The following is a 23,323-nucleotide window of genomic DNA, read 5'->3' as shown; positions in this document are numbered from 1 at the left end:
TGTTGACATGGATGTTGAAACGGATGATGTAAATACAGCCATTCAGAATAATCTGGACATCCTATTTTATGATTTGGAATGCCCAGAATGTCCAAGACATGACATATATTACAATTTCTCAGAAAAGTCACACCTGAAAAAGGTAAACACTCAACATAGACACTTAGACTTTCTAGGCGTCTTAGCTACAAGACCAAGTTGGTGTCAGTATCCCAGTATCCTGAGTTCTGTGTTCCATAGGAGCTTTTTTTTTTTTTTGAGACGGAGTTTTCCTCTGTTGCCCAGACTGGAGTGCAGCGGCGAGATCTCAGCTCACTGCAACCTCTGCCTCTTGGGTTCAAGCGATTCTCCTGCCTCAGCCTCCCGAGTAGCTGGGACTACAGGAGCCCACCACCACGCCAAGCTAATTTTTGTATTTTTAGTAGAGACGGAGTTTCACCATGGCGGCCAGGTTGGTCTCAAACTCCTGGCCTTGTAATCCACCCACCTCGGTCTCCAAAGTGCTGGGATTACAGGCATAAGCCACCGTGCCCAGCCCATAGGGGCTATTTTAAAGGTTTAGTTGGGATTACAGGCATAAGCCACCGTGCCCAGCCCATAGGGGCTATTTTAAAGGTTTAGTTGAGGGTCCAACTCGCAGGTCCACCCACTACTCCAGGAGTATGTCGCTCCCTGCACTGGTGACAACACGGGGAGCCCATGATGTGCAAGCTTCACAAGACATGTGGTTCATTTTCCTCCACTAATGACTCAAGAAGAGTTTTAGAATTCAGGCTGAGTCTCAGTAATTCAATTGTAGAAAAAGCAGGCAAAGCTGTAGTTCTGTCGTAATTAGTTTCATATGAGAATGTATTAATTGTTTCGTTAGGAAATGTATTAGGTAAATTGAATGCGAATGTGGTGGATAAAGACAACAAAAGAATTCCCTTGAAGGTTCATGGTTGTTCCATGTGTAGGCCCGGAAGCGTCTTCATTGAGGCAGGCAGTTTGGGGCCACCCGATCATGACCATGGATCTACGTGCTGGAACTTGAAAGTATGTCCACGCTCAAGATTTCTGTCTCTTCTGAAGCAAGCAAGGACTGGTTTTGCATGCCCTGCCCATGCACATCTTTATGAAAATGTAACCTTTTCACTCACTTTCTGAACTCCACAAAAGAGTCAGCTTTCTCCTGTTGGTAATGAAACCAGCTGTTGAAATACTTCAATTGGGTTGCAGTTGCTTCTCCTGTGAGCTGCATGGCCATCTCTTCTTTTGTTTCAAAAACTTGGCTGGCGCTCTCAGCAGCCACTGTGAAGTTGGTAAATATCTAAATGACTTCTTCATTTTCTGACCCTTGAACAGAGAAGTAGAAGATTTTCTGTGTTCATAACTAGCATGTCTGGATTGTGTAATTTCATCTTTGCAAATATATCACCAATTCAAGAAACAGCTTTAGCTTGTTTGGCTTTTGAATAATGTTGACCATTATTTCCTAAAGAAAAATCACCCAAGCCTTCCCTGAAATGTTAGTATTGTGCTAACTTAGGCATTGTCTAAAAAAGAAGTGTGTGTATGGAGTAGGGGGTGGGTGCGGATGGAGACAGGGTAGGAGGGGTTCCCTGCTTTTATAAATCCGGTAAGCCTGCCTTTGACAGTCTTTCATGTTGGCTTTATTCTTCCCTTTGGGAATTTTCCGAAGTCGCTTTTGGGCTTTGTTTATTTTAAAGCAGAGAAACAGCCGCAAGAGGAGGAGAGGAATATAGTTGCCTACAAATTGACTAATGTGTTTTTTCTCTCTCTCTCTCTATGTTACACAACAGATATACAACAGTGCTGCCCCTGCATTGGATGGTAGAGATCAGAGTTTCTAAAGTACAAAAAAAAAAAAAAGAAGTCAAAACTGGTAGATTTTAGAGACAAAGAACAAGCATAGGTGGGAAAATGTCTGCAGGCATAGGCAGCCTTAGTCAGGTCTGATCTGACCCATTCTAATCAGTTATTGAGAAGAGAGTAATTATTAAGGCAGGGGAGGAGACAGTCACCTCCACCCCCAAATCCTGAGGGCGCCATGTAGCCCAGGCCATCCTAAATGGTAGGTCATTGACTTTCAAGAACGCCTGGGTAAAGCACATTACAAGAAGTGCCGTCCTCTTTGAGCAATACATACGCTATAGCTGGGCTGTGTGCCAGGCCAAGGGGACCTAACTGTTGGTGGTGAGGATGCTTTCCATGAGGGGGGTGCGTGGACTAGCACCCAGGAGGAGGCAGCCCCCCTGGTTTTCAGCGTGAGAGAAAGATAATCCTAACCCCATCAGTGGCCCTCACTTGTAGTGCTATGTGAGCCAGGCCCTGTGCTGAATTTTTCACATTGATTATTTTTAATAATCCTTACACATAGAGAACTATTATTATTCTCTTGAGAAAATTGAGGCCCAGGGAGATAAAGCCACTTACTCAGGGTGCATGATGAGTTGGCAGAGTAAAATTCAATTCCATGTTTTTCTCACCAGAAGACCCTTGCTCTTATCCCCCACATCTTATGGTTGTTGACACCACTTGTGGTTGGTACCTGAGCTTATTCACTTCCCGCGGCCTTGTTCCTCCATTCCTTTATTTCTCTGTTGGCTCTCTCTCTCTGTCTCTCTCTCTCTTTCTTTCTTGACGGAGTCTCACTCTGTCGTCCAGACTGGAGTGCAGTGGCGCGATCTCGGCTCACTGCAAGCTCTGCCTCCCGGGTTAACGCCATTCTCCTGCCTCAGCCTCCCGAGTAGCTGGGACTACAGGTGCCCGCCACCATGCCCAGCTAATTTTTTGTATTTTTTAGTAGAGACAGGGTTTCACCGGGTTAGCCAGGATAGTCTCCATTCCTGACGTCGTTATCCGCCCACCTCTGCCTCCCAAAGTGCTGGGATTACAGGCGTGAGCCACCGCGCCTGGCCTGTTGCCTGTTTCTTAAATCTTCCATCCTGGGAGATGGGAGGTGGAGAGAATGAAAAGGAGCTACTGCCATCCCCACCCCCAACCCCCTCACCTCCACCCACCCCGACCGCCATTTACATTTCTATTTCATTTTCACACACATGTCCATTTAAGTCTTCATTGCCCCCAAGCAAGAATATTTCAATGTCAAGACCTGCCACAGCATAAGGACTTTGCCCACAGCACTACATTTAGAAGTGATCATGCAAATTAATCAAGTGGCCCAAAGCCTTGATTGTGTAGACAACTTCAGTGGAAAATGCTCCATTCTGATCTCAGTCCCCATCTTTCTCAATTCACTGATGAGTCTTCACAAAGTATCCTACTCAATCATCTCTTTGACAGTCCAGATGGAACGGATAAAGGAGAGACTCTTTTCAAGACAATTCTTAAAAATATACGCAGAATAATATGGGGAATAGGCACTCTCCTGTACTGTTCTCAAGTAGGCAGGATGGAAGGATCTCTCTAGCAATTTGATGACATATTTTAAAACTCTGAAAAATATTCACGTTCTCTGATCAAATGATACTGCATGTAGAAATTTATCCTAAGTCAATAATCGTAGGCATGTGCAAATATTTGCATGCACAGAAATGTTCATCATGGAATTGGATTATAGCAGTGAAAAACTGGGACTGAAGTGTCAGTGATAGGCTCTTGGCTCAGTAAATGATGACTCATCCATACATTATAATATTTTACAGTTATAAAAAGGGTTTCATAAGGAATATTTAATGATTTGAAGAAATGATCCTGAAATATTAAGCAAATATTTCTAGAAAGTTCTGTTCATGACGGCATTCACTAGTCATATGTGGTTATTTAAATTTTAATTGATTATAATTAAATAAAATTAAATATTTAGTTTCTCAGTGACAGAAGGAACACACATTTCAAGTACTCAATAGTTATATTGGACAGTGCAGATGTATAACATTTCCATCATTTGCAGAATTGTGGGCACTAAATAGAATATGATTTCATTTTTTCCAATATATGTATACACATAGAAAAATATTAGAAGAAAATATGCCAAATAATAATGATGATCTTTAGTTGGTGGGATTGGATGAGAGGTAGGCAATCTTTTTCTATAAAGGGACTAATAGTATTTTGCTTTATTTTATTTTATTTATGTGTTTTGAGACAAAGTCTTGCACTGTCACCCAAGCTGGAACACAGTAGCATGATCACAGCTCACTTCAGCCTTGACCTCCCAGGCTCAAGCAATCCTCCTCCCTCAGCCTCCTGAGTGGCTGGGAACACAGGCATGTACCACCACACCCAGCTAGTTTATTTTTATTTTCATTTTTTTGTAGAAAGAGGGGTCTCACTGTGTTGCCCAGGATGGTTTCAAACTTCTGGGCTCAAAAGATCCTCCCATTTCGGCCTCCCTAAGTGCTGGGATTACAGGCATGAGCCACAGCACCCAGTCCATAGTAAGTATTTTAGACTTTATGAGCCATGCAGTCTGTGTCACAGCTACTTCATCTGCCATTTCAGCAAGAAAGTAGCCATGGGTAGCACATAAGAGAATGGGCATGATTGCATTCCAATAAAGCCTTAAAGACAAAGACAGGTTGTGGGCTGAATTTGGCCCACAGGCCATAATTTGCTGACCTTCCAGATTAGATAATTAAGAGTAAGGTTTTTTTTTCTGTGTACTTACGCATATTTAAATTTTAAAACTAAGTAATGTGTATCCTTTATTTTTAAAATAAAACTCAGCCTTTCTAAACACCTATTAACATTCAAGCTAAGAGCCAAATTAAAAATGCAAACCTATTTACAATATCTGCAAAAAAATTAAATACCTAGGAATATATCCAACCAAGGAGGTGAAAGATCTCTACAAGGAGAACTACAAAATACTGCTGAAAGAAATCACAAATAACACAAACAAATGGAAAAACATTCCATGCTCATGGATTGGAAGAATAAATATTGTTAAAATAGTCATACTGATCAAAGCACTTTACAGATTCAATGCTATTCCTATTAATCTACCAATGTCATTTTTCACAGAACTAGAAAAAATATTTTAAAATTCACATGGAACCAAAAAGCCAAAATCACCAAAGCAATCCTAAGCAAAAAGGACAAAGTTGGAGGCATCACATTCCCAAACTTCAAACTATGCTATAAGTCTACAGTAACCAAAACAGCATGATACTAGTACAAAAACAGACAAATAGAACAATGAAACAGAATAGAGAACCCAAAGATAAAGCTGCACGTATACAACCATCTGATCTTTGAAAAAGTAGAGAAAAATAAGCAATGGGGAAAGGACTTTCTGTTCAATAAATGGTGATGGAATAACTGGCTAACCATATGAAGAAGAATGGAACTGGACTCTTAACATTTCACCGTATACAAAAATGAACTCAAGATGGATTAAAGACTTAAATGTAAGACCTCAAATTACAAGAATCTTAGAAGAAAACCTAGGAAACACCACTCTGGATATGGGCCTTAGGGAAGAAATTTATGACTAAGTCCTCAAAAGCAATTGCAACCAACACAAAAATTGTCAAATGGGACCTAATTAAAGAGCTTCTGCTCAGCAATAAAAACAATCAACAGAGTAAACAGATACAGAATGGGAGAAAATATTCACAAACTGTGCATCTGACAGGGGTCTAACATCCAGAATCTACAAGGAACTTAATTCAACAAGCAAAAAACAAGTAACTCCATTAAAAAATGGGCAAAAGACATAAACAGACACTTCTCAAAAGAAGACATACAAACATATTTAAAAAATGCTCAACATCACTAATCATCAGGGAAATGCAAATCAAAACCACAAGGGTATACCATCTCACACCAGTCAGAATGGCCACTATTAAAAAGCCAAAAAACAACAGATCCTGGTGAGACTACAGAGGAAGGGGACCGCTTATGCACTGTTTGTGGGAATGTAAATTAGTTCACCCACTGTGGAAAGCAGTTTGGAGATTTCTCAAAGAACTTACAGCAGAACTGCCATTCAACCCAGTAATCCCATTACTGGTTATATATCCAAAAGAGAATAAATCATTCTACCAAAAGGACACACGCACTCATGTGTTCATTGCAACACTATTCATAACAACAGAGATGAAATCAGCCTGGATGTTCATCAGTGGTGGATTGGATAAAGAAAATGTGGTACATGTACGCAATGCAATACTATGCAGCCATAAAAAAGAAAAAAAATCATGTCCTTTGAAGCAACATGGATGTAGCTGGAGGCCATTATCCTAAGTGAATTAATGCAGGAACAGAAAACTATATACTGCATGTTCTCACTTACATGTGGGACCTAAATATTGGATACTCATGGACATAAAGATGGCAACAATAGACACTGGGGACTACTAGAATAGGGAGGGAAGTGGGCCAGGGTTGAAAAACTACTGGACACTATGCTCAGTATCTGGGTGACGGCATCAATTGTAGTCCAAACCTCAGCATCATGCAGTATACCCAGGTAAAACCTGCACATTTACCCGTTAATCTAAAATAAAAGTTGAATTGATAAAATAAAATAAAACTCACAGGAAAACTTATATATATGTGTATATACTTTATATATAATACATATATATATAATGTGTACATATATACTTTGTATATTGTATATCTATCTATTTCTAGACCTGAAACGTCTGGGTGCAGATACATAGAATTATTGCAAGGCAATGCTGAACTATTAAGTTACTAAAACTCCCATACACCCAGAAGTCCAGGTAACTCCTTCTCAACCCTGCTGAGGATCTGTCCTGCCGCTCACACTTTCCATGTCCCACTGCACAAAGAGCACCAGCACTAATGCTCCCCAAGATGTTATTCCTCTTAGTTTACTAATTCAACGGCTTCAGAGCACAGTACCCAGGTGTTTGTCTCTGAGCTTGCCAAGACAGAAATGTACATCTTAGAAAATAATTCCCTGGAAAAGGCAACCTCTGCACCCTTCACCCCACATGTTGCCAGCAGGGGGTCCTGCACAAGAGTCTTTTCAGGGTACATTTCCTGATGATGTCTGACAGAGGCTCCAGTGAATCTCTGACTGCGCAGGGAGCTCTAGTGGGCACTGTGGTCAGCACATGGATGAATGCAGGTCTGCTGGTGTTCTGGAAGGACTTCTGGACTGACAGGCCTCTGATTGGTTCTGTATCCTGGTCTGAATCCTCACCTGAAGAAGGAGAGGCCTGCATTCCACTTATTCTGTGGTTTTCAAACTCTGCTTCTTGAGTTCTGGGAGAAGAGGGGAAACAGCTGAATTTTAGGGTCCAGGCCCTCACTCTGCTTCAATCAGAGCAGTTCCCCACATATATCCACTCTAGATATTGAGTTTCTGAGTTTGACCAAATAAAGGGTTCTTCTGCTGCTGGAGGAATAAGGGTGGGGGAAAAGAGGTGAGAAAAGAGGATTAAAAAACACTGGATAATTGTCATAAACTGGTAGGCTATAGCCATGTTTCATTGGTTCAAAATGGTGTTTTAAATTTTTATAATTTGAAATCAAGGTTTAAAAACCAGATTTCATATCTAGAATTAGAAAAGAAACCAAAAACCAAAAAACAACCAACTGCATCTCTCTGGCTTCTCTTAAAAAGTCAGAAAATCCGGCCACATTCATCTCATAATCCCTCACGCTGGCCCTTTGCTTGTGCTGAGAAGAATTCACTCCCTTCAGGAGGACTTGTACCCTCAGTGCACCCTCTCATGACAACTCCCTCTTGCACACCACCTGGAGTCCCCCATTCATGCACATTTCCTGCCTGGGCTCTTGTAGGCATTTGGATTCAAGACCTTGAGGCTAGACAATTGCAAAGACCCTTGCCTGTTCCCATAGCCTACTGGATTTCTGTTACATGCATGGAAATTAATACTAAAAATAAAGCTACAATCCTTCCCTCAAAGTCACCCTAAGTTTATGAACATCTTAGCCACAAAAATCCTGCTCATGTTAAGTGCTGGGATCAGGAGCTGATTTTCTCATGAACAAAGTACGTGAAGCCCCCAGCCATACAAACAGGTTTTCCTTCCAAGGAGTGCCACGTGGAGCTGCAGGGGAACCACTGGAGTTATTCTCCAAATCTTTTTCTTCTTCTTGTTCCTTCCCCACTTCTGCCTGCAGGGTAAAATTGTACTTTTTGGCCCCCTTGAAGTAGTTCTGGACAGGGAGTTTGAGCAAAACTAACATGAGTCATTTCTGGACATTAGTATTTTATATGATCTGAAATCCTGGGCTCACACTTCCCTCTAGGACAGAGACTGGCAAAGTTCAAGATGGTGGCTGTACCATCAGAAATCCTACCCCTAAGTGACTGATGAACAGAGATCTTTACTAACTCATAACAGACATCTATTGTAAGCAAGAAATAAAACTGTGCTGTTTGAAGCCATTGAGGCTTAGAGTTATTTGTTACTGCAGCATAACTTAGTCTATCCTGACTACTTAAGTATTCTGACTGAAAAATACCATTTTCAAGCCCCCAGACTCCATTTTATACTAGCCAGACTTGCCTCTTCTTTCTTTGAAGTCCCTTTCCTTAAATCTAAGCATAATGTTAGAATATTGTTAAGCATTACCTGCCATCATTTTCTCATCTCTTGGCATTGCTCTACACTTGAACTTTACCACCATTTCCCCCCTGTTATATAACAGATTGGAGGTCACATGTGTTTCCTACTTTGAATAATTCATCTCCACAGAATCTCGGTATTTCAGTTAGAACATTTATTTCTTTCATTTTAATATTTTATTATTTTTGTCCTAAATGTATGACCTTAACTGGTTGTCATGCATTTCATTTCTTCTTGCCTTAAATATTTTAAAAGTTTCAAAGCACAAATATTACTCAGAGGGCGTAACAAAAAACGCTTGGTTTTAGTTCTGTGTTATTTAATTATAACTGTGTGTCACTCAAGGGATTATTTTTCTTATCTTGATTTCTTTCTGCTTTGGCTCTAGTCTTTGTCTTCCCTGGAATATTTTAATCCCTGGCATTTGGCCAGAGTTTCTGTTGCTGGAGGGTGGACTGTACAGCAGTAGGACCTGTGGGCCTCTCTCAACATTAGGGTACCAAGTCTTTTAAAAGTCCCAGAGTTGGTGTTTTTGCACAGTCATGAAGCACAGGCTGAGGAAAATTTAAAAATTGAGAGCCATGTTTCTTTCATCTGTTACTACCGCACAGAGTATTAGAATGGGTCATTTTTTAATGATAAGAACTAACATATATTCTATATTCCACCACATATGACCAGTAATAGTTTAAGGGCTTTATGTGAATTACCACCACACCTCACAGGAGAGCTCCTATTGTTCCTCATCTCACAGAGAAGGCAACTGAGGGGGTAATTTATCAGTTACTCAGTTCATCTAACCCTTCGGAGGCGGGGGGGCCCAGCTATAAGGGGCCATCAGGGGGGCATATAGATACAGAAGATGAGTTGTGGAAGCGGGGAGGCCTCACTCATCTCCACATTCACTCATTTCATTGTTCAAGAGTTGCTTTTCCACTCTGCCAGGGTGAGTGTGGGGTGGCGAATCTGCCGCTCTCCAGCTAGGTGATCTGTTGTCAGCTTTAAATGACTGCACTAAATAAATGTTAAAATTACCATCTTATTTCTCATGATGGCCTTTCCCCCTAAATTCAAACATGCTTGCTGGGCTCAAGACTCAACCCCTTCAGGGTTTTCCCAAAGGATCTACTCACACTAAGCCTATCATGTGTTGGGAATCATGTGTGTAGATCTGACCGGCCCCAGGAGGGGTCCCTTTCTACCCTCTCACCAGCATTTCATTCTCTCTGTCTAGCACCTTCCCGAAGCACCCCCAACTCCCACCCCCAATCCCTTGTCACCATGGGGAGGCACTGGGATGTGTGGTCCACTTCTTTCTCAGGGTGTAGCCTAATTTTTTGTAAGTGTCTCATGGGCTTAGCAAAACCCTCCTCAGATGGGATTCTCATACCAGCTTCAACAGACATAACATTTTCTCTGCATCATTATACTCAGGAACTGACTTTTTAACTGAATTATCACCTGAACCTTGACTTTAGAGGCGATACCTAAGAATTATACACATTTGCCCCTAGTTAATTTTAAGAAGATGCCTGAAATAGGAATCCTATAACTCAAACTTAAAGTCTAATAATCTAAAGATAATGAAAAATCATCAATGAAGTATCAGTGACTCAGTTGAGGTCAACTTTGTAGAGACTGAAGATTACAACACTAAAACCAGTAGGGATTCCAAGGTCCAGATTACTGAAATATTATACCTTTGAACGCCAAGTATCCTGAGTTACCACACAATAAGACAGACATTCCTCTCCACACACCACAGACGTCTCTTACTATTTAAGGCTCCAACTTACAAGGAAAGAATCAGTAGTTAATTTCCTGAAGCCAAGGAATAATTTCCTTTTAAGTTCCTTTATATTTCCTCTTCATTTCTTAACCTTGTAAATCTCTTATCTCCATTTCTTCTTTATTCCAAGGTTGTTAGAGTGTTTCCTTTTCCCACCATTTCTATACTACTATATTGTATATCCCACCATTTCTAATGCTAGAGCCATAGCAGCTGACTTCTTTTATCTCCATCTAAGTCCCCATCAAAAGCCATTCATCTACAGGTCAAGTGCAATCTGTTCCTTCTTGATGTTATGGCTTGGTAGGAATCTAGCTATAGCTCTGTGTAGTACAATAAATGGATCGCAGCACAGCCATCCAGTCATTCTTGCTCTCTGCTGACTGGTTTAAAAACTGGCAAGGCTGTACTGATTGAGGAGATTGAAGGCAATGAGCTGAATCGACTAGTTTTACTGCACTATAATGTGAGTCAAATGTCTGAATGTGGCCTGCACCTTCTCTTCTTTTTTTATAACCTTCCTTAACATCTGTATATAAAACCAACTTCTTTCTTTGCTTCATGCCTCTCTCCTCACTATTTCCAAAAAAAATGTTCTACCAAATCCCAAATACAATCTTTTATATAATAGTGTGGATCCCTTAAAACATGCCCTTTAGAAAGTGAAAATACTAATCCAAAATAATACTTAAAAACATATAATTTCAACTTAATCTTGTTTTTGTGAACTAGACAGTACAACATCAGGTGTGCTATCAGAACCTCAGATATAAATAAAGATATCAAACTATAGTCTTTTAATGCTTTATTTTTGCAGTACTTAGCTCACAATTTCATTTTACCGATGCTAGCCTTAACTTTGACAAGATGACCTCGGACCACAGTTTCTCTGTCACCATTTAGTGATCCCAGTCAGCTACTGAATCTTAGCTTGGTTTGTGTTCAGTTATCTTCCCGTAAGTCTACTATTCCTCCTGGTCATTTGTTCGCAAGGTCTCTCGTATTTGCCACACCAGCTGTTTGAGGGTTAAAAACCCTGGTGAACATAGGCACACTATTTTTGGTTCACATAACTATCTATGCTTGTGCAAAATGTTCATATGAAAATAACCCAATTTTAGAATAGTGTTTAAAATCACCTTTAACAAGCAACCAAGCTTAATTGCTCTACAGCGCCATCTAGTGACACTGAATTTGCATCCCAATCCATCATAAACCCATTGGAGACTGTTTCCTGAAGTTTTTTGGGCCCTAAATGGACAGATCTTCTACATTCTCACAAGTTACCATTATGCTTAATAAATAGAGTATATCTGACTATAGTCAATGGAAGTAGATTTTTTTCTACTACCAAAAGGTACAATACCTTTTCTTATTTCAAAATTGTATTAAAATTCTTCATTCTTGCTGATCTTTTTCTCTCAAGTTGGATAAATTTCTGCCAGAAATCTAAGAAATTTCTTAGTTCTCATGTCAGATCTTATCTATCACTTATGAGTATTAACTATGTACCAGGTGCTGACTTAAGCACTTTAACATTTATTAACTGAATTGATTTTCACAATGGCCTATCAAAATTGTTGCTCTTAGTACACACATTTTGCATTTGTGCAACAAGGGACAAAGCATGCCTCAAGTTACACAGCTAGTAAATACTCTCTGGATAAGTATTCCTTTTACTTTATTAATTCCCCTTTGCAAATCTTATTTCTGGGTAATAAAAAAGGCTGTTCCTAAGTTTTTTAGTAATTCATGAAATCAAACACTATTGGCTTAAAAAGTTAAATGGATCTTGTCTCTCTGAGGTCATGTTGGAGAGAATTAGAGCTCTCTATAACCATTATGGAGGCTATCATGAGAGATATTTTGTAACTTGGAACGAAGGATATCTCCAGCCTCGAAGAGTTAGCCACCTGCAGCTGTCACCCAAAATTGTAATACACAGACGAAGACAAAAGGAAAGTTTCAAGATTCACCAAAGCAGTAAGGTTTATAATGTGAGAGAGACAGTCCATGAAAGTGATTTTAAAAATCTAAGAAAATTAAAATCATGTTGATTGTATAATACCCTACCCAAACGCAATAAGTTGGTTGTAGCAGAACTTGGAAAACAGGACAAGAATTTATGTTTATACAGAACTACCCAAGGGTTATGGGTCTGGAACCCATAGACATTTTCCTTAAACAAAGAAGTATGCTCTGTTTTTGGACAAGGAGATTCATTACATTTTCCTTGGCTCGAATGACATGTTTTTCAAGACTGTCTACCTTTCTTTGAATGAATGTCATGCTGACTTAGCAACTGTGCCAGTTACCAATTTCTTGCCTCTCAACTTCAAATCCACCCTTTATTACCTACTCTGTGAGGATGGAGCTGGACCCTGTAAATATTTCTCCTTTGGTGATGCTCTGTTTGTCAGTGGAGGGTGCAAGAAAGATAGAAGAAGAGGAAGGGGTTTCTCTTTCTGATTCTGGTCTGTTCTCTTCTCTAGGTTCCTTCTATGTGTAGGGCTTCTCCACTGCCAGGTTCCTGCAGCAAGTAGCAGTCACCAGCACCCAGTGGCCAGCAGCTTCCTCCATCACCTCTTGCTTGACACTGGAGTAAATTCCAAAATATGGCACCACCCTGTGAATAGCTTCCTTGACATCCAAGAAGGTGGGTTTCCAGCAAGCTCTACTGGTGAGGCATTTCAGCAGCTTGTCAGCCATCCTTGAGCCACACCTGCACTCTCTGCAATAAGATCTGTTGCTTGCTGAGGCGCTTTTATCTCAGCCGTAGGAGTAATCTTACATCTTATATCTACTATCCTTGTATTCTGTAATTTATATTTCTTACTAATCAATCCATTATTATCCAAATTCTCTATTATAGTTAATAATTCTTTATACTAAACATTCCCTGTTTGAATTACTGTGTGGTTTTTCTCTCTTTTTTGATTTTTCTCTTTTGATTGATTTCTCTTTTTTATAGTAAACATTCCCTGTTTGAATTACTGTGTGGGTTTTCTCTGTCACAGTGCTGTTTCATCATGGCTGATAGAGCAGGCATCTTTGTGAAATTCACTCAACTTCACAAAAACCAAGATTCTTTAAAAAAGAAGTCCCTGAATATGGGGTATAAGTAATCTGTTCAAGATACAGTAATATTTACCACTATAACTAGGGAATTGGCATACCAGTTTTTACATCAATCCTTTGTAAGTTTGGTTATTTGCTGTTATCTCTCAGCCCAGTCAAATTTGGATGTGCAAACGGAACCAATTCTAGACCTGAAAATCTGAGTACAGACTTGGGACAGGACACTACCATTGAGCTAGACCTCTGTTGGCAGCCATCTGGCTTCTCTAACACCTCTGCTTTACCTCTTGAAATTGGTACGCTTAATGCTACTTTGCTACATTAGGAAAGATATAAATGTACCAAAATGGAAAATATTAGTGATCCAAGAAAGAGCCTTATCTTCTGGTTCATTTGCTTTGTGGTCAGCAGAAGAGGTTAGGATAATACGGTGGTTACTGACAATGAACTTGACCTACTAGTGAACAGGTCACAAGCCAGTAGCCATCAATGTGCCATGAAAACAAGCCTTGGGCCTCACTGGACACTTACAATTTCATTTGATGGACTAGAATTATTCTTCTGCACAAGGCAGAAATATAATCTAATATTCAGCTCCCCAAAGCTTACCAAATTTGGATCACAAAGAGCAAGAAATTAGATGTTGGTCAAAAAGACATTTCTACTTTGAATTGGCAGTGTAAAGTTGTTTTTAATCTGCTGGTGCTAGTTTCAAATGAAAGAGTCCAAAATAGACCTTGACTATATTAGGTCAAGAACTTGATCTCCAAACCACTTTTTTAAACAACTGCCCAGCCTTGCTTACATTAAAGGCACTCTATGCAGATCCAAAGAAAAGCATTTAGGATAGTGTATATTGCTTTACAATAATTATAGAATTTATTCACACACAGATACAATGATAAAAGAAAGCACTTGTCCATGGAAAGGGATGATTTCTTTCTGCTCCTCTTTCTTGTATATTACCCATCATTGCTAATAAAATCACAGACCTTTAAAACGAAAAAGAACTCATGAACCTACCCTTGATTTCACACATAAATAGAAGGACCTTTAGGTGTTTACCCTCTTTACACTTTTAACCAAAGCAATGAAACACAGAATGCTCTTCAAAACTGTCCAGTACTTATTTTTCTCCTATACATGGTTAGTAAGCTCATTCTCAAACCTGTGAAAACTGCATAAACTGTGCTCCTCTTGTGTGTTCACTAATGGAAAGTGGGATGTTTAATTAAGTACATATGTTCATCCTAATACAATTAGCATTGCTGTTTCTTACCTTTTTAAATACAGGAAACTGCACAACATATATATTGATTTACTTTTTAAATGAGATTTGACTGTTTATTATGCCTATTTGCTACTCAGTTTTAATCTTTTAGGGAACTTCTGCAGGTCGATAACCCTTTTTATTACATGTTGGTCCTTGTTAGTTTCATTCCCTTTATTTTCATGTTATTGGGAGGTATCCCACTGAAAAATCCTATATATTATCTATACTATGGACTTTGATTCTCCAAAATCCATCACTTACTTGTGTAGTTAAGTGAGAATGGGCTTCACTCGTAAAGTTAGATTGTGGGAAATTTCAGAGACTAGGAACTCTTCTGTGCCACTACAGCCTTTTCTGTTCTTTACTTTGATACCTCCTTTCAGGGCCATTGCATGCATACATAGTTGTCCATGTAAATCGTGCTTTCTGGAGTTGTGCAGTGCACAACATGCATGGCAGTCCTTGGTTATTTAGACTCTTTTCTGCCTGTTCTCTACATATCTTTCTCCTCTCCTCCTTAGTTATAAGAAGCTCTGAGCTTCAGTCTAGAGACAGTATAGAATTGAAAGCAACAATTTGATCAGCTTGATTTTCAGTTAGCATTTTGTCCCCAAAGTAGCAGAGACTTTTTTTAATCATTATTATTTAATTAATTTATTTATTTACTTTTTGAGACAGAGTTTCCCTCTTGTTGCTCAGGCTGGAGTGCAATGGAGCAATTTTGACTCACTGCAACCTCTGCCTCCCAGGTTCATGCGATTCCCCTGTCTCAGCCTCCTGAGTAGCTGGGATTACAGGCATGTGCCACCATACCTGGCTAATTTTATACTTTTAGTAGAGACGGGGTTTCTCCAATGTTGGTCAGGCTGGTCTTGAGCTCCTAGCCTCAGGTGGTCTGCCTTCCTTGGTCTCCCAAAGTGCTGGGATTACTGGTGTGAGCCATCATGCCCAGGCTTTTATTTTTATTTTTTACCTTTATTGCTGCTAATGTTGTGACTTTTGCATTTTTCTTTAACAAATTCTCTAGCATGAAAAAAGAACAAAAAGGGGTAGATACTTGAATTGATTATCTTTTCTGCTAATAGTTCAAGTGGCAGTATAAAAAAATGAAAACAATTGATTCAGATGAAGTTTCTGGATTTTCCTGAGCTTTCTGATGTCTCCACAGCAAGGATAATTGAAAACCGACCACACAAAACTGTCCTCATTATATTGTTATGAAAGACTACATAAAAATAAATACAGCCAGGTGCAGTAGTACATACCTTTAATAAGCTACTCAGGAGGGTGAAGCAGGATTGATTGAGCTCAGGAGTTTGAGATCAGCCTGGGCAACATAGCAAGACTCCAGCTCAAAAAAGGAAAGAAAGAAAAAGAAAAAGAACACATACACCATGAGAATTCAACCAGCAAGTACTGTCTCAACACAAAAACTTTAACTGATTTCCAGTTTTGCCACAATATAGTTCTTTTGAGCCTATAAGTGAAAAGATGCTTCACACTTACATGACATTAAACAGACCACTTTCCCAACCTCCAAAAGCTTAGCCTCTACTCTAAAGCACTTGTGAAGTACTGCTTATGTATTTGTGCATGCACACACACATTTAAATATCTGAGACAAGGTAGGGGTCAAAAAAAAAAAAGAAAGAAAGAAAGGTCACGATAAGGGAAACAGGAAAGTTATTCTGTCTCATTACAACCACTCAGAGCTTTCTTTTAATTTACACAAAGACATGGAGTTTAAATTGATGTTACTAAACAGTACTTGATGTAAGAAAGGGAACTAGCATTGTTTTGTATGCTGGGTGCCACATGAATTACATGAGTGCTGTTGAATTTCACAATATTCCCAGGAGGTAAGTATAGATGAAATACATAAATAAGAGCAACTTAAGGAGGTTAAATAACTTGCCCAAGGACCTATAGCTAGTGAATAATGGGAACTCAATTGGGACCTAGATCTCTCTAACTCTCAGGGACATTTTGACTTTTAAACATTTGTTTGCTTATTTGGTGTTTCATTATGAAAATTGCAAATGTAAGGAATAGAAATTATATATCAAATTACCATGTACCCACTATCCCTTTAGTAGACGTTATTACTTTGCCATATTTACCTCAGATCCCTTTAACTTGAGAATAAAATATTACAGACAAAATTAAAGTCACCTATCCTGTTACTTGCCCTTCCTCTTTCCCTAAATCAGCCACTAGCCTGAATTGAGGTTCATCCTTTCCATCCATATTGTCATATTTTTAACATCTGTTTCATTCATATGAGTGTATCCATAAGAAACTAAGACCTACTGCTTAGTTACTTTCTCACTTTAATGGTATCATGATCTATGTATACTTTTTGTAGTTTGATTTTCATACTCAAATTTTATTTGTAAGATTTATTCATGCTGACAGAGCCACAATATGTGGTTCTTGTTTCTCTTTTAACTACTGTGTATTACTTTATTGTTTGATGATTTTACAATTTCTTTCTCCATTTCCTAATGGTGGTTATCTAAATTGTTTTTGTGTTGCTATTATAAATAATGCCACAATGAATATTCTTTCTACACATCTCTTTGTGTACATGCACAAGAATTTCTCTAGGAAACCTTTCTAGAACTTCTGGGTCCTAGGTTATGTGGATTGCTGTGGACAAAATTGTGTGTTCCCCTCCACACCATATATTGAATCCTTAACCCCCAACATGACTGTATTTGGAGGCAGAACCTGTAAGGAGGTAATTAAGGTAAAATGAGTTGGTCATAACAGTGGAATCCTACCAAGGACAAGTGTCTTTATGAGAGAAGACATCAGATACCATGCATGTTCTCTCTCTCTGAGTGCACTCAGAAAAAAGGCCATATAAGGACAAAATGGCCACTTCCAAGCCAGAAAGAAGGCCCTCACCAGAAACCAAACCCCACTGGAACCTTGATCTTCAACTTCCAACCTCTAGAAATTAACTATTTAACTATGAAAAAAATATTTTCTGTTGTTTGAGACACCCAGCCTATGGTATTCTGTTACGGTGGCTGGAGCAGGATAAAATATGCATCTTCATGCTTTTTTAAATTGCCAAGTTGTGTCTCCAAATGAATTGATTCCCACTCCACCAGCAATGAAGATGGTTCTTGTGATCTCCAGTCCTCACCAGTGCTTGGCATCCCATGACCTTGATGCTCTGCCAGGGCAAAGGCTTCATTCAATTCCTTGAATTATATCCCCAAGTCAAGATATGCAGGAATGTTACTGCATAATGTGTTGTAATTTTAGCTAAACTATAAGCCTGAGATGTGTTTTGAAGGATTTGTGTTTCCGGCCTCTTATACATACCAACTCTTCACAGTTTAGCTCCTTTAAAATAAAAATAACAAACCATGTAACTTGATTTAGCTACCAGATATGTCTCCTTAGAATTTTTATTATACACTTATGACAGGGGTGTTTTAAACTGCAATTAACTCTGTTTGCTAATTAATTTTTCTTTCCAAACTGTGCAACTATTAGTTGTTTTGGAGTTTTGCTTGTTTTGTTTTTCCTCCAGTCTTTGCCAAATGTGTTCTGCAAAAATAACCATAACATATTTTCTCTGGTGAAAGGTAGGGTCTCCTTAAATTTTTCTTAATGTTAATGTGTGTAATATTAATATTTATTTAATATTTATGCAAATATTATTAAAATACTGCAAATAACCGGTAAGAAATCTCCCTAAAGTGAGAGCAGCTTTGAAACTGGCTCTCTATCCATATACAGGCATACCTCACTTTACTGCACTTTGCAGATACTGCATTTTTTACAAATTGAAGGTTCGTGGCAATCCTGCATTGAGAAAGTCTATCCATACCATTTTTCCAACAGCATGTGCGCACTTCACGTCTTTGTGTCACATTTTGTGACACAATATTTCAAAAACTTTTTCATTATTGTTATATCTGTCATGGTGATCTGTGCTCTCAGTGATCTTTGACGTTACTATTTTAATTGTTTTGGGTCACCATTAACTGCACCAATTTAGGACAGCGAAATTACTTGATAAATATGTGTGTGTGTTCTGACTGCTCCATGCACCTGTCATTGCCTGTCTCTTGCCCTTTCCTAGGGCTTCCCTATTCCCTGAGACACAGAAACATTGAAATTAGGCCAACTCATAACTGTAAAATGGCCTGTCAACGTTCAAATGAAAGGAAGAGTTGCACATCTCTCACTTAAAATCAAAAGCTAAAGATGATCAAGCTTAATGAGGAAGACAGGTCGAAAGCCAAGATAGGTTGAAAGTCAGTTAGCCAAGTTGGGAAGGCAAAAGAAAAGTTCTTGAAGGAAATTAAAAGTGCTACTCCAGTGAACACATGAATGATAAAAAAGCAAAACAGCCTTTTTGCTGATATGGAGAAAGTTTAGTGGTCTGTGTAGAAGACCAATCAACTACACCATTCCCTTAAGCCAAAACTTAATCCAAAGCAAAGTCCTAAACTCTTCAATTCTATGAAGGCTGAGAGAGGTGGGGAAGCCGCAGAAGAAAAGTTTGAAGCTAGAAAAGATGGGTTCATGATGTTTAAAGAAAGAAGCTGTCTCCATAACATGAAAGTACCAGGTGAAGCAGCAAGTGCTGATGGAGAAGCTGCAGCAAGTTGTCCGGAAGATCTAGCTAAGATAATTGATGAAGGTGGATACACTAAACAATAAATTTTCAATTCAGACAAAAACAGCCTTCTATTGGAAGAAGATGCCACCTAAGACTTTCATAGCTACAGAAGAGAAGTCAATGCCTGGCTTCAAAGCTTCAAAGGACAGACTGACTCACTTGTTAAGGGTTAATGCTGGTGACTTGAAGTTGAAGCTGGTGCTCGTTTACCATTCTGAAAATTTTAGGGCCCTTACAAATTATGCTGTATCTACTCTGCCTGTGCTCTGTCAATAGAACAACAAAGATTTGATGAGAGCACCCCTGTTCATAGTATGACTTACTGAATATTTTAGCTCACTGTTAAGAGTTACTGCTCAGAAAAAAAGATTTCTTCCAAAATATTACTGCTCATTGACAATGTACCTGGTCATCGAAGAGCACCGATTGAGATGCACAGAGAGACTGATGTTGTCTTCATGTCTGCTAACACAATACCCATTCTACAGCCAATGGATCAAGAAGTAATTTTGACTTTCACATCTTATTTTTTAAGACACATATTTCGTAAGGCTAAAGCTGCCATAAATAATGATCCCTCTAATGGATCTGTGCAAAGTAAATTGAAAATCTTCTGGATGCCATCAAGAACATTCATGATTTATGGGGGGAGGTCAAAATAATCAACATTAACAGGAGTTTGGATGAAGTTAATTCCAATGCTCATGGATGATTTTGAGGGGTTCAAGACTTCAGTGGAGGAAGTCACTATAGAAGGGGTGGAAATTGCACCCCTCCTGGAATACTACCTCCTGGGATCTCTGATATCTAAACCAATGTAGCCATGGATTATTACAGGAGCTCAATTCAACTAACCTTTCCTGCCACTCCAGCCTCCCTCCTTGAAATGAGTTTAGTGATAATTTATGGTACAACCTACCACAGTTTCAGAGGTCAAAATGGCAAAATAACCAGTCACAAGGCTGTAAGTACCCAGATATTTCAGCTTTTAAAATCCTAGAAAAAGATCTTGCAATAAAGTAGGACAAGTTATTCTTTATTTAGAAACATTTATAACAAAATAGTGTAAACTAAGATGGCAAGTCTTATTTTCACCTGTTTCTGCAATGACAGAGGCTTACAAACCTCTCATTTGTAGACAGGCACACATTAACTTATTAGCCCAGCGATTCTCCCAGTGTGTTCAATGAACTCCTGGAGGCCCTGAGAACCTTTTGGGGGACTATTGGGTCAAAACTGTCTTTATAATAATACTAAGGCATTATTTGCCTTTTTCATTGTGTTTGAATATGCATTGATGGTGCAAAGCAATGGCAGCTGAAACTGCTAGTGTCTTGCCACGAATCAAGGCAGTGGCTCCAGGCTGTGCTAGCTGTCATTGCATTCTTCAAGCCAAACACTCACATGACAGAAAATGTCAGTTTCATTGAAGAATGTCCTCGATGAAGACATACAAATTATTAATTTTATTAAATCTAGACACTTGAATACAGGTTTCTAAAAACATTCCTTGTGAGAAATGGAAAGTACACATAAAGCGTTCTGCATTTCAAAATACAATGGTTGTCTCAGGAAAGACACTAGAGTGACTGAATGCAGCCAAACTAGCCGCTTTTATCATAGGACACCATTTCTACTTGGAAAAAGTGACTCAGACAAACTGTACCTTTTCTGACTGATATGTTTGGTAGTTTTTTGTTTTAAATGAATGAAGCAATCCTGTCACTTGAAGGAAAACAACCTAGAGTTTTTGCTGCCAATGGTAAAATCTGGGCTTTCAAAAGAAAATTAAAAATTTTCAAAAATCTAGATTTGCCACCATCAGTCCAACAACTTCCAAATACTTAATTATTTTTTAATGAGCTTGGTGGTGACACTAATGAATATGGTTCTGATATTGTACAGTGAGGTATGTCAACATTTCAAATATTTGCATAATTTAGTATACCAATATTTTCCAAATGACCTATGTTAAAATTATTTCAAAACAGATTTTAATGCAATAAAACAGGAACTGCTTATTGCTAAGATTTTGGATTCTGTATTACAACTAACCTTTAAGAAACCACCACTTGTCAGTCCTTGGTGTGGTATCAAAGAAGAATATCCACAAATATCTAAAAAAGCTACTAAAATGCTCTCCTATTTTCCAACTACACAGCTGAGTAAACCTGAAGTTTCTTCATACTTTAACCCAAAGAACGTATAACAACAGATTGAATGCAGAAGCATATCTAAGACTCTTGTCTTTTATCAAACCAGAGAATTCTTTTGTGTTTTTTGGAAATAAAGCCCTTTTTTGTTTTTTTTGGTTTTTTTTTTGAGACAGAGTCTTACTCTGTTGACCAGGCTAGAGCGCAGTGGCACCATCTTGGCTCACTACAACCTCTGCCTTCCAGGTTCAAGCAATTCTGGTGCCTCAGCCTTCCACATAGCTGGGACTAAGGCACATGCCACCATGCCCGGCCGATTTTTGTATTTTTAGTAGAGACAAAGTTTGGCCATGTTTGCCAGGCTGGTCTCGAACTCCTGACCTCAAGTGATCTGCCCGCCTTGACCTCCCAAAGTGCTGGGATTACAGGCACGAGTCACCGCACCCGGATGTAAGATAAAACTATTTTTTATGAAAAGTGTTATGTATGTTAACAAGTAAGGGATATATCATTTTATTTTTGATGAAATTAATAAATAGATAATTTAAATTTTGTTTTAATTTCCAATAGGTAAATATCAATAGATAATTCATGTCAACAAAAATTCTTTGGTTTCCTCAATAATTTTTCAAAGTGTAAAGGGGTCCTGAGACCAAAAAACTTGAAAGCCCCCTCTATGAAAATGTTAGAGATCCATGCAGTTAATAGCTGATCTGAAGATTCAGATAAAATCTCACCATCCATTTGTGAGGTTCTATACTGGGTCAAGGTTCTTAGTATTAAAAGCAACAGAAATTAACTTTGGCTACTATAGAATAGAAAAATGTATTGGTAAGATAGTTGCTAGCTCATAGAATCAGAAGGTGAGCAGGAACCAGGAATGCAAAGCACAGCCAAGGGCCAGTCTCAGCCACAGGAAGAGCCTTTCAATGATGCCCTGTTCCTGGCATTGTGATTGTTGAACAGAGCTGCTGTCGCTGGCACTAGTGCCCCTGTGCACTCTTTTCCACCCCACTGGGCTTTCAACTCCACAGCTCCGCCACAGTCACTGCCAATAATCTCTGATCCTCCTGCACCAAGAGTTGGCATTGGTGTGGTAAGGTGGGGTGGGGCCGTGGGGAGGGGGATCATCAGATTGGCTGAGCCTCATTTACATGTCCTCATCCCAGTCACCAGGGAGCTGGCAAAGGTAACATCTGTTCCCTTCAGGTTCCAAAGTGGGAGGAGAGAGACTGCCTTTTACTTTTTCTTGGATAACCCCCAAATAGACAGAGGGTTTAAAATACTACTGGGCAGCCAGAAGAGATAATTATCTAAATCTTAACTTATGAAGAACAGAAGAAAAAAGGAAGTAATTGAAGTGTGTGATTTCTACATTTATTAGTCCTGTGTGAAAAAATTAATAACCACATCTGTAGTTTCCTACGATGTCATTAGATGTTATGCATGTAACATACTCTTGTGGATTGCCAATTCTTCCCAAGGGAATACTATTGAGACATTCCTGGTTTCTTTTGTTGATTTGTTTAATTTTAAAAATGTCCTCCTTGATAATATAACACAATCAAGTTATTTGTTATAATAGTTATAATGTACAAAGGAGGGCCATCCAGAATATTAAGCAGCTTACAGAAAAATGTAAAAAAGACTTCCTTTTTGCCAGGTCTTCACAGCCAAAGCAAAGCTCAATGCTGACGGTTGGTGCAAAAGTAATTGCAGTTTTTGTCATTACTTTTAATTATTATCTAAATTTATTGGATAAGGATTGTTTCCTGAGTTATGTGAGTAATTGTTTCAAATCGTTTCCTTTGCTTTGGTTGGTGTGATGGTTAATTTTATGGGTCA

Source organism: Pongo abelii, chromosome 3 (genome assembly GCF_028885655.2).
Source record: "Pongo abelii isolate AG06213 chromosome 3, NHGRI_mPonAbe1-v2.0_pri, whole genome shotgun sequence".
Lineage (NCBI taxonomy): Eukaryota > Metazoa > Chordata > Mammalia > Primates > Hominidae > Pongo > Pongo abelii.
The sequence above is the reverse complement of the archived record's forward strand: the minus strand, read 5'-3'. Positions refer to the sequence as shown.